General features: G+C 51.4%; 1 protein-coding gene across 1 annotated transcript in view; it reads left to right on the top strand.

The window, feature by feature from the left end:
• LOC135237393 (retinoic acid receptor gamma-A) overlaps positions 1-14,921 on the top strand; it is a 57,083-nt gene that overhangs the window by 15,144 nt on the left and 27,018 nt on the right. The window lies entirely within an intron of this gene.

Raw genomic sequence — 14,921 nt, 5'->3', positions numbered from 1 at the left:
GTATCGGTCGGGGTGGTGGGAGGTCATGACCCGAGCCGGCGGCGGCGCTCTCAAAGGCACCCCGTGGACATCCTGTACGGCCTGCGTGGGGGCAGAACGCAGGGAGGGGCCGGGGGGGGCGGGGGGGGGGCAAGGGAGGGAGCCACAGAATGAACCGCAGATCGAGTGGAGCCCTTGCTTCTGCCTCAGCGGCTTCTCGGGAGTTTATACTTTCCGCCATTTGGCAGTTAGAGAAATGTGAGTTTCAGGTTTAGTAAGAAATTTTCACGCTTCGCTGCAGTTCCCATAGCCAATTGACGCACGCACACACACACACACACACACACACACACACACTTACACACACTTTTTGAGGTCCTCACACTTTTTTCCACATTAACTTATTGCAGATTTTCATGTATTCCATCCTTTCACATTAAGCCGAGCTTGGGGTTTCAAAGCACCGGGTCAGAGTTCAGGGCCAAGCACGTTCATCAAACCGTCATTAATCGACAGAGGATCGAGGGCTCGGGGCTCCAGCGTTCGTTTACAGACGCGCGTGTACCTTCGCAAAAACAGGGGGAAAAAAAGATTTTTTTTTTTTTAAAAACAAGTCCGACCAAGTAGGACAGAGAAGCCGTTTCGAGAGTCTGGTTCTCTCTCCTCCTGCATTGTAGTCGGGGACGTCTGTCTGCCGGTTTGACTGCGACAAAGCCCTGCACAAAAGAGCAGGCGCGAAGGAGCCGGTCTTTAAAGTGTTGCATTCTTCTGTCGATCTGCGCTCCGCGCTGAATGGCTTTTAGCCCCGCCCCCGCGGGCCGGGGCTCCTGAGCGCTAAGCCACTCAGACGGGCCAGCGGCACCTCCCACATCCACAGCGCTGGCAGCGGGTTCAGAAATACCTGTTTAGCACAAAGACAGGAGGAAGAGCGAAGAGGGAGGGAGGGAGGGAGGGAGGGGGGGATGTGTCTCAGCGCCTCGTGCAGGTAAACGGGCTGCATTTTCGGACAGGTACGGGGCTAACCTGAAGAGCTGGATTCTGTGGTCCCCGCTTGTGTCAGCGAACGCGACGATGAGGGACGTGTGTGTTTGCGTTTACGCGTGTGCATCTGTGTGTGTTTGTGTGTGTTTACATGTGTGCGTCTGTGTGTTTTTACGCGTGTGCGTCTGTGTGTGTTTGTGTGTGTTTACATGTGTGTGTGTGTGTGTGTGTGTGTGTTGTGTGTGTGTGTGTGTGTGTGTGTGGACGTGTGTATGTGTGTTTGTGTGTGTTTACACGTGTGTGTGTGTGTGTGTATGTGTGTTTACATGTGTGTGTGTGTGTGCGTGTGTGTGTGTGTGTGGACTTGTGTATGTGTGTTTGTGTGTGTTTACATGTGTGTGTGTACCTATTGGGATGTGGCATGTGGGAACGATCTGTGCGTGAGACACGCGTGTACGTGTGCGCACATACATCTGTGTGATTTCAGTATGTCCGCGTGCCTGTGTGCGCTCCTCAATTATGTCCGAGCGTGCCTGTGTACAGTGTGTGCGTGCGAGCCCCTCTGCGTGTGAGCGTGTGTTCATACGAGTCTGCATAACTGCGGGTGAGCGTATGCGTGTGCGTGCGCATACGTGCATGCGTGTGCATACCGCTCCTGCGGCAGGGCGTACATGCGTGTGCCAAGTCATGCGCTCGCATATCTTTAGCCGACCGCCGGTGCGTGATGTACTGTCATCCGTGCGCGACCGTGTGCGTGTGAGAGAGGGAAAGAGAGAGAGAGAGAGAGAGCGCCGAGGTGTCTGTGCCGGGGATCTGTTATCTCTCGTCCCTGTCATTATCCGAGTGGCTCTTATCGCCACTATCGCCGTTTACTGTGAAACGACACCTTTAAGTGTTCCCTCTCTGTCCCAGGGACGAGGGGTGGGGCGGTGGGGTGGGGGGGGTGGGGGCATTGTTTGGCCCACGTCAGGGCCCTGGGTCGCCCCAAAGCTGCCCCCCCTCCTCCCCCCCAGTTTCTGTGTTCTGGATCTCCAGCGTGAGCTCGATCCAGGACACCCCGGCTGTAAAGATGGGCCTGCGTCCGACGGGGGGGGTTTTTTTTGGTCAGGTGACACCGGCGTGGCTGAGCGAGACCGCGCCGGCGAAGCGGCCTCCGCCCCAGACGCCGCAGCGTGGCGCCGTCCAGACAGGCCTCTCCCCGCAGCGTGTATTTCTGCTTCGCGCAAACGCCCTTTCAGCACGCTGCGGTGCGCTATCGTACAGCCCAACCCTCACAGCGAACAGCGAGCACAACATGCCCTCTGTTGGCCGAGTCTCCTCTTAACTGCTAGACGCCGCTAGACTCGCGTATGTGCGACGGTGCAGTTTCATGCAACTACCGGGAAAATTCAAAACAGCCCAATCCAACAAAAGTGGTTATATTCAAAGGTAACACCCTCTTGGTCTTTCTAACGTGATGCTAATTTGTGTGGGAAAATGTAAAAGTTCTAGGCAGAAAGTACAGTTTTGAGACTGAGGTTTTTGAAGCTTTGTTTGCAATGCATCTGTATTTGTTTAAAATGTTTTTCGAGTGTTTAATCTGTTGTGTAACAAAAGGACTAGGGGAAAAAGAATTCCTGTGTTTACAGCATATTTTTTTGTTTGTCATATAAATCCTTTAATTTGGAAACGGGAGCTGTTCCAGTGTCATTACTTGTCATTAATATAGTTTAGGTCCCTTGCTCTAAACATTACACATTTTGTCACAGACTCAAGGCTGTAAATCAGTGTCTTTCCTCACTTTCCAGTACGAGTCCGTATCTTCCAGCGACCTGCTACATGTCGACAGGTTCAGCGTGTCGATAGGTTTATTTTTGAAAGGATTTCGAGCAATGCTGCTTGTTGACTTGGCCGTTGGGTTCGGACTGCTCCTGGAAACCCTTATCCTCGGCCGATCTGACAGGAGCGCCGTCTTTCTGCGAAGCGGTAAAGAGCCTCGCTCTGGCCCGCGGCGAAACGTCTCCGCTTTTAACGAGCGTCGGGATCGGCGTGTCCGACGCGGGTTCGCGCGGCCGTCGCGCTCGAGAGCGCCGCGCCGAAATGGCGAAACGTTCGCCCCCGCGGCGCGTAGCCGATAGGCCCGGACGGCCAGGGAACGCGACGGGGCCAAACGGACTAGCCAATGAAATGGCCTTATTGGCGGTTTTTAATGGAGGAAGCTCCGCCTCCCTGCCCGGGGTTGGGGGCATCGCGCAGGAAGTCAGCGATGATGTCACATCTCACCCGTGTCACACGGCGACATAGCTCAGGAGGTAAGACCGATTGTCTGGCAGGTTCAAACCCCGCCCTGGGCGTGTCGAAGTGTCCTTGAGCAAGACACCTAACCCCTAACCGCTCTGGCGAATGAGAGGCATCAATTGTAATGCGCTTTGGGTAAAAGCGCTATATAAATGCAGTCCATTTACCATTTACCATTACACGGTTGGGGCGACCTTTCTCCAGCGCGGGTCAGATGCGCAGAGGAAACTCAGGCCGTTCTGCGTGAGACAGCGCAGATTGAGCATAACAGTCAAAAACACTGCGCGCCTGTGAAGGCCCGATGTCCATCTGTGACAGATCTAATAGCACGCCCCGTGTCAAACATGATCATTTGTGATGAGTAGTTAGTGAAGACTAACCCCTGGTGATCAGTTAGTGAGGATTAGCCTCTAGTGATTAGTTAGTGAAGATTCACCCCTGCTTTCAAATTTATCAGCTGACGTTAAACGACAGTCATTGAAGTTGTTCAAGTCGGGTTTGACCTTTTTGGTGTCTGTTGCTTTGTTTAATGACAGGGAAGGGCTCGTTTCACTGATGCTTCTAAAGCACAGTTTGGTGCGGAAATGTCACACCAGTGCTTTTCAGTTACACTGAGAAGGCCCAGCTGAGCGCATCCTGCGCTTTGAGGCTGAAGTTCTTCCAGTCTGATATGTGCCACGCTCTGTGAAAAGAGCTCTTCACTGCCCCCACAGGACGTAAGAGGGATTGCAACTTTGACAATGGAAGTAAACATTCTCAAACTGAATGACAGTAATTACATTACATTACAGGCATTTAGCAGACGCTCTTATCCAGAGCGACTTACACAACTTTTTACATAGCATTTTACATTGTATCCATTTATACAGCTGGATATATATACTGAAGCAATGCAGGTTAAGTACCTTGCTCAAGGGTACAACGGCAGTGTCCTTACCCGGGAATCGAACCGGCGACCTTTCGGTTACAAGCCCAGTTCCTTACCCACTGTGCCACACTCCGTCCTCCCTGTAATGTTCTCTAGTTACATGTTTAAAAAAGTAAATAATGAAAATTGCATTGAACTTAAAATATTTTCCCACAAACAAGCACACACGCCGCACACACATATACACACAAATGCAAACACGTACACAAACGCACACGCACAAACACAAGCACACACTTTCAGGACAATGACTGACGGCAAGAGAACTAGCTGAGATGCCGACTGAACAAAGCATGTTGAGGTCCCCTCACACTTGCAACTTTTAGTTTTACTAACTATGCTTCCACGTTCCACACACACATGCACGCATGCGTGCACGCAAACACACACACGTCCCTGTAATATTTGTTCCAGGACCTTCCTGGAGCTATGAATACTGGAGTATGTATCACAGGAGTCAGATACGTGGAGCACATTCAGAGTAGGGTCAAACATGCACAGTAGAGTATGGGTCTGACAGTGTAGACTCAGCTTAACGGTTGAACAATCTCCACACAAGATAAGGCCCGACCGCCATCTGTTAAGCTACATTAGCTACGTAGAAAGGGACTTCGAATGAAATTTAAGCAGAAGTCTTACAGAGCTCAACACTCCGTTTTAGAAAGAAGAGTGCAGGGAAATGAAGGTCACTGTGGTGCTGGAGAGGCACAGGCAGCGCATTGTACCAGATTATTTATTAATATAAACGCGGAGCTGGAATACCAGGCTGCAGACCAGCCCACAGTTGGCTGGGGCCTGTGCTCGTTTGTACGCACGCGTGCAAGTTTCTGCCTGCGCTTCGGTCTGTGCGTGTATTTATATATGTCACATATGTGCCTGTGTGTGTGTGTGTGTGTGTGTGTGTGCGTATGTGTGCGCGCGCGCTTGTGCAAGTGCGTGTGGATGTTTCTGTGTGTGCAGGCTTGCTACTGAGTCAGTGCGTGTGGATGTTTCTGTGTGTGCAGGCTTGCTCCTGAGTCAGTGCGTGTGGATGTTTCTGTGTGTGCAGGCTTGCTACTGAGTCAGTGCGTGTGGATGTTTCTGTGTGTGCAGGCTTGCTCCTGAGTCAGTGCGTGTGGATGTTTCTGTGTGTGCAGGCTTGCTCCTGAGTCAGTGCGTGTGGATGTTTCTGTGTGTGCAGGCTTGCTGCTGAGTCAGTGCGTGTGGATGTTTCTGTGTGTGCAGGCTTGCTGCTGAGTCAGTGCGTGTGGATGTTTCTGTGTGTGCAGGCTTGCTCCTGAGTCAGTGCGTGTGGATGTTTCTGTGTGTGCAGGCTTGCTGCTGAGTCAGTGCGTGTGGATGTTTCTGTGTGTGCAGGCTTGCTGCTGAGTCAGTGCGTGTGGATGTTTCTGTGTGTGCAGGCTTGCTCCTGAGTCAGTGCGTGTGGATGTTTCTGTGTGTGCAGGCTTGCTGCTGAGTCAGTGCGTGTGGATGTTTCTGTGTGTGCAGGCTTGCTCCTGAGTCAGTGCGTGTGGATGTTTCTGTGTGTGCAGGCTTGCTGCTGAGTCAGTGCGTGGATGTTCTGTGTGTGCAGGCTTGCTGCTGAGTCAGTGCGTGTGGATGTTTCTGTGTGTGCAGGCTTGCTGCTGAGTCAGTGCGTGTGGATGTTTCTGTGTGTGCAGGCTTGCTCCTGAGTCAGTGCGTGTGGATGTTTCTGTGTGTGCAGGCTTGCTGCTGAGTCAGTGCGTGAGAGATTGAGTAAAAGTGTCAGTGAGAAAGCGCTCTCCCTCTTCTCAGACCTCGCCCCTCTCACAAGTCCTTCCACTCGCCAAGTCTCTCAGCTCCTCTGTTCTCACAGTTCCATATCGCTAAAATCATCCCAACACCACACACACACACACACACACACACACACACACACACACACACACTTACACACACACACACACACACTTACACACACACACACACACACACACACACTTACACACACACACACACACACACATACACACACACACTTACACACACACACACACACACACACACACACACACTTACACACACACACACACTTACACACACTTTTCGAGGTCCTCACACTTTTTTTTTCCACATTAACATATTGCAGATTTTCATATATTCCATCCTTTCACACACACACGCGCCCCAACCCCACGTTAGGCCTCCAAATCACTCGCTCATTATTTTTCTTTCGCTTTCCTGTAAGAGAAAGTCACAGCGGAGGTGAGAGCGCTGGCGAGGCTGTGCAGCAGTCATTGTGAGAGGAGCGGTGTGACGGCAGGGCGGGCGGGTATCAGAGCGGTGAAAGTCGCTGGCACGCAGCCCCCTCTCTCTGCCCTGCGGTGTCGGGAGGACCCGCGCTCGATCGCAACCAGCCTCAGAGCTTAACGAGGCCTTCCGTTTTCATTCAGCCGTTGCCCACCCTGTCGCTTCTTTTGCATAACGTCAGAAGAAGCACTGAAAGGGAAAGGAAGAGAGGGAGAGGAGCGGAGAGAGAGAGAGAGAGAGAGAGAGAGAGAGGAGGGAGAGAGAGAGAGAGAGAGAGAGAGAGAGAGAGGGAGAGAGAGAGAGAGAGAGAGAGAGAGAGGGGGAATGGGAGGAGCGTGGGCGATCACATGCGATGACATATGAAGACAGAGAGGCCGGGGCCATGGGGGGGGGGGGGGGCGGGCCTTTTGTCCCGGCAGGCACGAGTGGGCACCAGCCGGACGAGGGCCGGCCAATGGGAGACGCAGGTGGGCGGGGCTTCCGCCGGGGGGGGAAGGGGGAGGGGGGTGCCCTGAGTGGGCGGGGTCCAGCGGAACTGGAGGAGAGGTGGCAGTTCTCTGCGAGCTGAAGCTGGCTTTGTGCCTTTCAAAAAAAAATAAAAATATGCATGCAGCCCTGCTGTGAAACCAACTTCACACCCATGACAGCAAGCAGGCAGATTAAGATTCTGAAGTTCCCTAAACCTATTGAGAGTGTACATCTTTATGAAACTTTACTCATTTTATTAACTGTGTTCAAGTCAAACTCTGAGTGAATTAAATCTTCATTTTTTGCCATTATTACACCCTTTATTATTGCACTCTTTTGTTATTTAGTAAATATGATTTTCTTTTATCATCTCAGGTTGAAAAGAGTTTCGTTCATTATTGTGACTTTTTCCATTGTCTATTGAATGATTTAAAGAATTTTTGTTACAACATTTTTTTAAACCAATTTTGATTACAATAGTGCTTTGCTTTGTTTCTAAAGGTCATTTAAGTTCTTTGTCACATTATCCTTTTGTCCAGTCATATATTCTTGAAATGGAAATTAAAACATGAATGCCTTTATTTTTTGGGTCAACGTGGATGTTGGAGTATTTAAATGTTCTCCTGTCAGACCAGAGTTACTGGTGCTCCAGGGCTTCTCCGGGACGCTGACAGTGCATTTCAGGTCTTCATAATGATGGTGTGAGAATGTGAAAACCCTTCACATTGCTTTTATGGGTCTCTGAGTGCACGCAGTGCTTTTGCAGTGCGGTGTAGCGGAGAGGTAGACAGCCCTGGGCCCGGAGCGTCAGAGACATAAAGCAGAGACATCTCTGGTGCTCGGGGACCAGGGTCACCCGCCTCTGGCCTAATGGATAATGAGTTGAGCCTGTGACCCTGAAGGTTGCAGGTTCAAATCACAGGTGAGGGCACTGGTATTCTACATTTGAGTGAGATGCCCGACCTGAATCGCTTCAGTAAATACCAAGTTCTATAACTGGATAATGCGAAACAAAAAGATGGACAGTTAGGTGAGTTGCCCTGGGAACGACCGTTTCCTGTTTTCAAAAAGAAGTGTCGTACCATTTCATGATGATTATGGTTCTCGGAGTTGGAATGTGACTTTTAAGTCCTTCCCCTACCCAACGTTCCTCTCAGTTGATATTAGTCAATCAACCAACCAGTCTTCATTTGTATAGCGCTATAAACAAAGCGGTCGTCATAGCGACGTTCACAATGGACATTTCTCCCAGGAATAAAAACAGAAAAAATGCTTTGAGGCCGCTTTGGGGGGGAAACGTTGGAGCTGATTCGAGGGAAAGAGCGGAACAATATTTTCATCTTTCCTGTTCCCCAGCGGCTCGGGCCACCCAGGGTGGTCCGCAGACGCGGAAGGGAATTCGAAACTCACCTCTGTCACGACACGACGGAGATCACACGCGAAGGGGGACAGCGTAGTGGGGAAGAAGTCACACTGGTGACAGCGTGGATCGGGGGGGGGGGGGGATGTCACAGATGGAATGTGACTCTGTATTTTTGTTAAGCCCAGCGAAAGTTAGACTTTGGTGCGAAGGGCACAGTGGCCTGTTTTTCGCGTGTTGACTTAACAGATTCTGAATGTTGGAGGGTGAAAGGGATTTATATGGTATTTCATACTTGCTGAGATGAGCTGGGTTGGGGCCAAAACTAAGATGGCGGCTCCTCTTACGCTTCATCGCAGATCATGTGACATGATAATAACCGGACTTTTGGTGCGCAGCAAGGGGATGCAGGGTGGAGGGCGGGGTGTTCCGGTGTGTGTTTTTTAAAGACTTTACACAGGAGCCCCCTTTTGACACTTTTGACACCCCATCCCAACTTCACACACCCCCCCCCCCCCACCCACCAACCCACCCAGCTCCGGTCACGGTGGCGCTGGAGCGGGACGTGCGGGTTTTTGTGAGGGCCTGTCCCAGGAATGGCGGGGGGGGGGGGAGGGTTGGGGTAACTCGGTAACCTGAGCTCCAGGGGGTTCGGGGGAGAGGGGGCGCGCGTCTCCTCGGGGTCCCGCAGCTGGGACGCCCCGGAGGCCCGCGTAACGGGCGGCGGCGGCTCCTCTGTTCTTTTTCCGCCGAAAGAGAGGAGGGGAGCGGCGAGCCGGAGGTTGTTTGGTTACCCGCCGGCGTGGGCGGCGGCGGCGGCGCTGCTGGCAGCGGCCCGGTCAGGGTCCTCTCCGAGGGGCCGCCGTGTCCCTGTCTGCAGCTCGCTCACAGAAGTGTATTATTGTCAGCGCGCGCCAAGGGGGGGGGTGGGGGGGGGGGGTAGGGGTGGAGAGAGGAATAATGGGCCTCCTTTTTCCTGTCTGCATTCCCTCTCTCTCCCTCTCTCTCTCTTTCTCTCTGTTCCACAGGCCTGAGGCTGGGGGGGTTTTGGGGGGGGGGGGTATAATTGTCTCAAGGTGTGGAGTATGGAGAGGAGGTCTTTCCTGGCTGAGTCTCCACAGCTCCACACCAGGACAGAGAGAGAGAGAGAGAGAGAGGGAGGAACAGTGGGAAGTAAATTGAAGGAGGCAGAGGAAAAGATGGGGGGAGACAGAGAGTAAGACTTGCAAAATGTGTTTTTTGTTCTAACTATTTCAGTGCAGATTGTTCAACCGTATGGCTTTTTATTGTAATTATCCTTTATTTTCTTTTTGCTGGTACTTCGTTTTACAAAGGGAGGAGATTTGGGTTTATATTCTTCTTTTTGTAAAATGTTTTGGCAGCAGTGGATAAGTTCTGTCTTCCAAAAAGCCCGTTTGAATCCTTTGAACCCTTGAAAAAGAGAGAAGAGGGGAGAATGGCTAGGGAGGGAAGGAGAGGGGGAAGCGTGTGTGAGAGAAAAACAGAGAAAGGAGAGGGAGGGAGTGAAACTTTATTTGTCCTCTGGTGTCCCACTGAAACATCACCCCGTACATGACTGTCTCCCACCTCCATATCCAAAACGGGGTTGGGGGGGGGGGGGGCAGGTGAGCGTGAAAAGGTGGAAGAGCAAACGGCAGCGGAATGGCGCGAGGGCGACTCCTTCGGTTCCTTGACTCGTTTTCCTCAGAGCGAGGGAGCCTGAGAGCTTAGCGGGGAGGGAATCAAAACACGGGCCTGCAGACTGAACACGGGAAGACCACGGACCGACAGCTTCTACTAGATAATGAGAACGTGAGAGGGGTGAAGTGCGAAGAGAGGAGGAAAAGAGCTGTGGAGAGAGAGAGAGAGGAGAGAGAGAGAGAGTGAGAGAGAGAGAGAGAGGGAGAGAGAGAGAGAGAGAGAGAGAGAGAGAGAGAGAGAGAGAGAAGAGAGAGGAGAGAGAGAGAGAGAGAGAGAGAGAAGAGAGAGAGAGAGAGAGAGAGGAGAGAGAGAGAGAGAGAGAGAGAGAGAGAGAGAGAGAGAGAGAGAGAGAGAGAGAGAGAGGGAGAGAGAGAGGGGTGCAGTAGAGGGAGGAGGAGAGGGCAGGATAAGTTTGGGGGGAACGTCAGTGGCCCAGTGGGGGTTTCTTCCAGAGTTCAGCCTTCTTGAACAGGCAAGGAAAGAATAGGAAAGGTGGGGGGGGGGGGCAGAGGGGGTGGGGTCAACAGTGTGTAGAATGTGTGTATTGAGTGTCCAAACTTACTGGACTATGTTTCTTGGCATTGGAGGCGTTTGGTTTAGTGTAACAGAAGGAGCCAATGCACACAGGGAACTGTGCTATTGCATTGAGCTATGAGAGCTAGAAGCCATATGCACAGGACAAAGAGACTGTGATAGTCTGGAGAAACAGGTGAGGAAGTGTTGGGTCAAAGATGGAGATGAAAACTGGGGGTAAAACACTCGCACATACACACAATCTCTCTCTCTTTCTCAGTCACAAGTGAGTACAAACACACACATAGATGTATGCACACAAACTCAACACACAAATTCACACCCATACAAATGGACACCCGCGTGCACATATACACAAAGGCATGTGTCCACACACAAACACTCCCTCCACACACACACACACACACACACACACAACCTCACACACACACACACTTATGCATACAAAGTACAAAGGGATTCATGCACACACAAACATACACACGCCCACCCATTAGTATCCCTTTGTTCGTTCTGTACAGTCAAGCCAAACCGTGTCCCTTGAAATGTGTCACTCAAGGGCATCCAGCATGTAACAAGTTCCTGTACAAGAGCCTGTATCTTCAAAGGAGCGGCTGAGGGAGAGAGGGAGGAAAGGGAGAGCTGGGAATAGAGAGGGAGAGAGAGAGAGGAAGGGGAAGAGCGAGCGGTACAGCGTGTACCAGTTCAGACAATAATAACGCGGTCTGGAGGCTATTCCAATAAAAGCCTTATTGAATTAAGAATTTGGGCAAATGTAGAGAGAGCGAGAGTGTGTGTGAGAGTGTGTGTGTGTGTGTGTGTGTGAGTAAATGGGTGAGCGAGAGATAGGTACTCAATCAGAAAGAAGACCATGTTTCTGTGGGTGAGCTTGTGCACGCTCACGTGCGTGTGAGAGTGAGTCATTCAATGACAGAGAGAAACAGAGAGAGGTAGAGAGAGAGAGAAAAGGAGAAGAGAGAGTGCACTGAAGCCTACTGCGGAGCAGAGGGTAGTGGGCAGAGAGAGAGCGAGAGAGAAGACGAGAGTTCCACCGACCTCACTTACAATACCGTGAACCATAAGCCCTGTTGGCAACACAATAAGATTGCACAAGCGTTGGCATAACGCTCAGTACCGACAAAGGACTTCCAAAACCTCCACCCACCAACACCCCAGACCTCCAACCGCAACTGCCCCGGCCGGGCTGGATCTGCTCCTAGAGCCGTTTGGCCTGCTAAGCACCTCAGGCCTATTGATAAAGCCTGCCCTGGGAGGGGGTTTCGAGGTGAGAAGTCTCTGAATAATTGAAAATGAGATGTTGTGGGTAAGCAGCGCAGCCACAGGCGCGGGGGGAGGGGGGGGGGGGGGGGGGGGGGGGGAGGGGGCGGGGTTCCGAGAATTATCTCATTATTTCAGTCGCGTGACAACAAAATCAATAATAGATAAATAGATAGGCATGTATGACATGTAGAAGTACTCCAGGACGTACAAGAGGGAGGGGGTTGGGTAATAGAAAAATAAAAGAGTGGAGATTTTTTTTTTTAAAAAGGAGAAAATGAAGTGTGCGTGCCGTGCGTGCGTGTGTGCGTTGGAGCTCTCACGCGTGCGAGCGTGCCAGTCTGCGCGCGCACGTCGCAGCTCGCCCACACGCGCGTGTTTACGGAGAGTCCCGGCCAGCAGCACAGATTGACAGGAAATGGTGTCCTTTCAGAAGCAGCCGAGCCGTACCACTGCGCCAGGCCGGCGGGGGGGGGTGACGGCGCGGGCGCTCTGGCTGAGCGCCTGCTCTGTCGTACCCGCCGGCCTCTCGCTGCGCCTCCAGCTGCTTTCCTCCCAGGAATCCCCTTTCGGTTTCCACCCGGCGCTGCCGTCCGCGCTGTCAGCAGCCGCTTCAGTGGGAAAACGGTGCAACACTGACACCAGTTAGTGTGTTTCCTTCAGTTCAAATGCTCAGATGTGTTTTAGAAAGCCCCACGCACACACACACACACACACACAAACACACAGGTATACACACACACAAACATATACACACGTGCGCATGCACACACACACATATACAAACATACACATACATGCACACGTACACACACACACACACACACATATAAACACGCACACAAGCACACACATTGCTACTGCAATGATGCTAATAAAAATCATATTTGTAAATACAGTCAACAATTTTCATTTTGGACTTAGGTTTTGATTTTATTCCTCCAGACTCACCACAGGACTAAAAAGTAAAAAAAATAATAAAATAAAAAAAGTAACAAGTGATAGCGGGAATGTGGAAGGATCCGTGACATCCCTCCAGGTGTGTGTGTGTGTGTGTGTGTGTGTGTGTGTGTCTGTGTCTGTGTGTGTGTCCATATCTGCACTTGCGTGTGCGTGTGCGCATTTGAGCGCGTATAGTAATAATACGAAAATGAAATCGAATCCGTGTTTGTCTATTCGCCGTTGTGCGTGCGTTTGAGCCTGCGTGTGCCTGCGTGTGCCTGGCTCCCCTTTGTCCTGCCTGAACACAGCCTGTTTACCCACCTGCTGAGGCGCAGCAGCTCGGGTGACCGGGTGGCCCGTCCAGAATCCTCACCCCCGTCACCATTCCTCTCTCCGGATAGAGAGCACTGAGCCTGGGCACATATATACACACCCAATCAGTTCATCATGTGATATAGCGTGGGTTATGCACTGTATGTTTTATACCAATGGAACAGTATTAAATACAACAGTATGTTTATGCTCCACATTTTGATCAGGATGAATACTGACTTATTTGGTTCAACCAGGATTGCATGCAATATCACGGAATTATAGGTGGTGTTCGGTTCAAATTTCCAGCTAAATTCTGGATCAAAAATTGGTAAATGTAATGAGAATTGAGCAACAAGTTCACGACAATAGCAGCGTCACCCTTAAAGATTTTGGCAGAGCTACCGCACATACACATTGATCGGTTGATTGTGATCTTTTTGGCTTTTTGAAAAAAACGTTTCGTAAGTAGTTGTTTTGGCAAACGTCGGGTGAAAAAAATGTTTTTTTCAGTTTGTGGAAGTTTTCCTGCGGAGACTGCTCAAGTCATAAATCTCTGCTGTAAGAGACAACTCCCTCTTCCTTCAGTTATCATTTTAAAAATGTATTCCAGTTGGCACAAGGGCATACATGCTTGCATTTATTTCATTGACTGGCACAAACTGGCATTTTTCCTTCTTGGTCCGTTGACCATTTTCTAAACAGGCAGAATCTTTTTTTTTTCTTTTTCTATCCGATCCCAAACTTTTGATAACTGCTCTGCGCTCTCTCTGCTCTAAGTTGGCTCGCGACTGTTCTGCTCGCGCTGAGGTGTCAGCGCGTCACGAGGCTGTCAGTCTCACGTCTGAGTCATACGAGCTCGCAGACTTGCGACGCCGAGCTTCAGCCGTGAGACTCGTGCACGCTGGGGGGGACTGGCCGACGCGCGTCAGAGCAGACCATCACCCTAACGTACGCTCAGCCCCATAAACTACAAGCCCCATGAGTAGCGAGCCGGGCGGGGAAGGTTATCGCTCGTCTACCGCTTGTGTGCGGCAAAGCCGTTTGTCACTTTTTCTCTTCTTTTCTTTTCTGTTATTGGAAAGTATCTGGAAAGTTACTGAGTCGCGTCTGGGACCCGCGTGCGTTTGCTTATTACTCTGGGAACTGCTTGCATGTTGCGTTTTGCTCTGATCGGGGGCAGGGGAGAGGGTGGGGGGACGTGGGGGGATTTTAGAGTCCTGTATTGGGAATAAGGCACCGATTTACTGAGGGGGAAATAGGGGAGGGGCACCCGTCAGAGAGGAAGAGAAAGATAGAGAGAGAGAGAGAGAAAGAGAGAGATCGAGAGAGAAAGAGACAGACAGAGAGAGAGAGAGAAACAGAAAGAAAGAGAGAGATTGGCACAGGGAGGGGTTCTGTTTGTTCTCATCTGTAAAATATGAAACACAAAGGAGAGGTCAGGGGGAGAGGAAGAACGAGAGAAAGTTTGTCCTGTGACCAGCTGGGCCCGCCCACAGGCCCCGATTCCCTCCCTCCCCTACCCTCCTCCCCCCCCCTCTCTCTCTTTCTCTCACACACTCTCGCTCTCTCTCCTCCCCCTCCCTCCCCCCCCGCTCTGGCGAGGGCCCGGGCAGTTGGTTTGATCCGCCGAGGCAGGGAGGAGGAGAGCTCTGCGCTGGGCTGTTATTTAGGTCTCTTACAGCAGACGGGGAGCGAGCTGGCCCAAGGGTAGCAGGAGGCTCGAGCCGGAGTCAGTCAGGAACCGGGAGGGAGAGGGAGAGAGAGAGAGAGAGAGAGAGAAAGAGAGAGAGAGACAGAGACAGAAACAGAGAGAGAGAGAGAGAAACTACAGGCCTGGGAACACAGGCAGCTGAGGGAAGAGCAGAGCTGAGGAGGGAGGAAGGGTGC

This window comes from Anguilla rostrata, chromosome 13 (genome assembly GCF_018555375.3).
Source record: "Anguilla rostrata isolate EN2019 chromosome 13, ASM1855537v3, whole genome shotgun sequence".
In the NCBI taxonomy this organism is placed as follows: Eukaryota; Metazoa; Chordata; class Actinopteri; order Anguilliformes; family Anguillidae; genus Anguilla; species Anguilla rostrata.
Note: the sequence above shows the minus strand (reverse complement) of the source record. Positions and strands in the feature narration are given on the sequence as shown.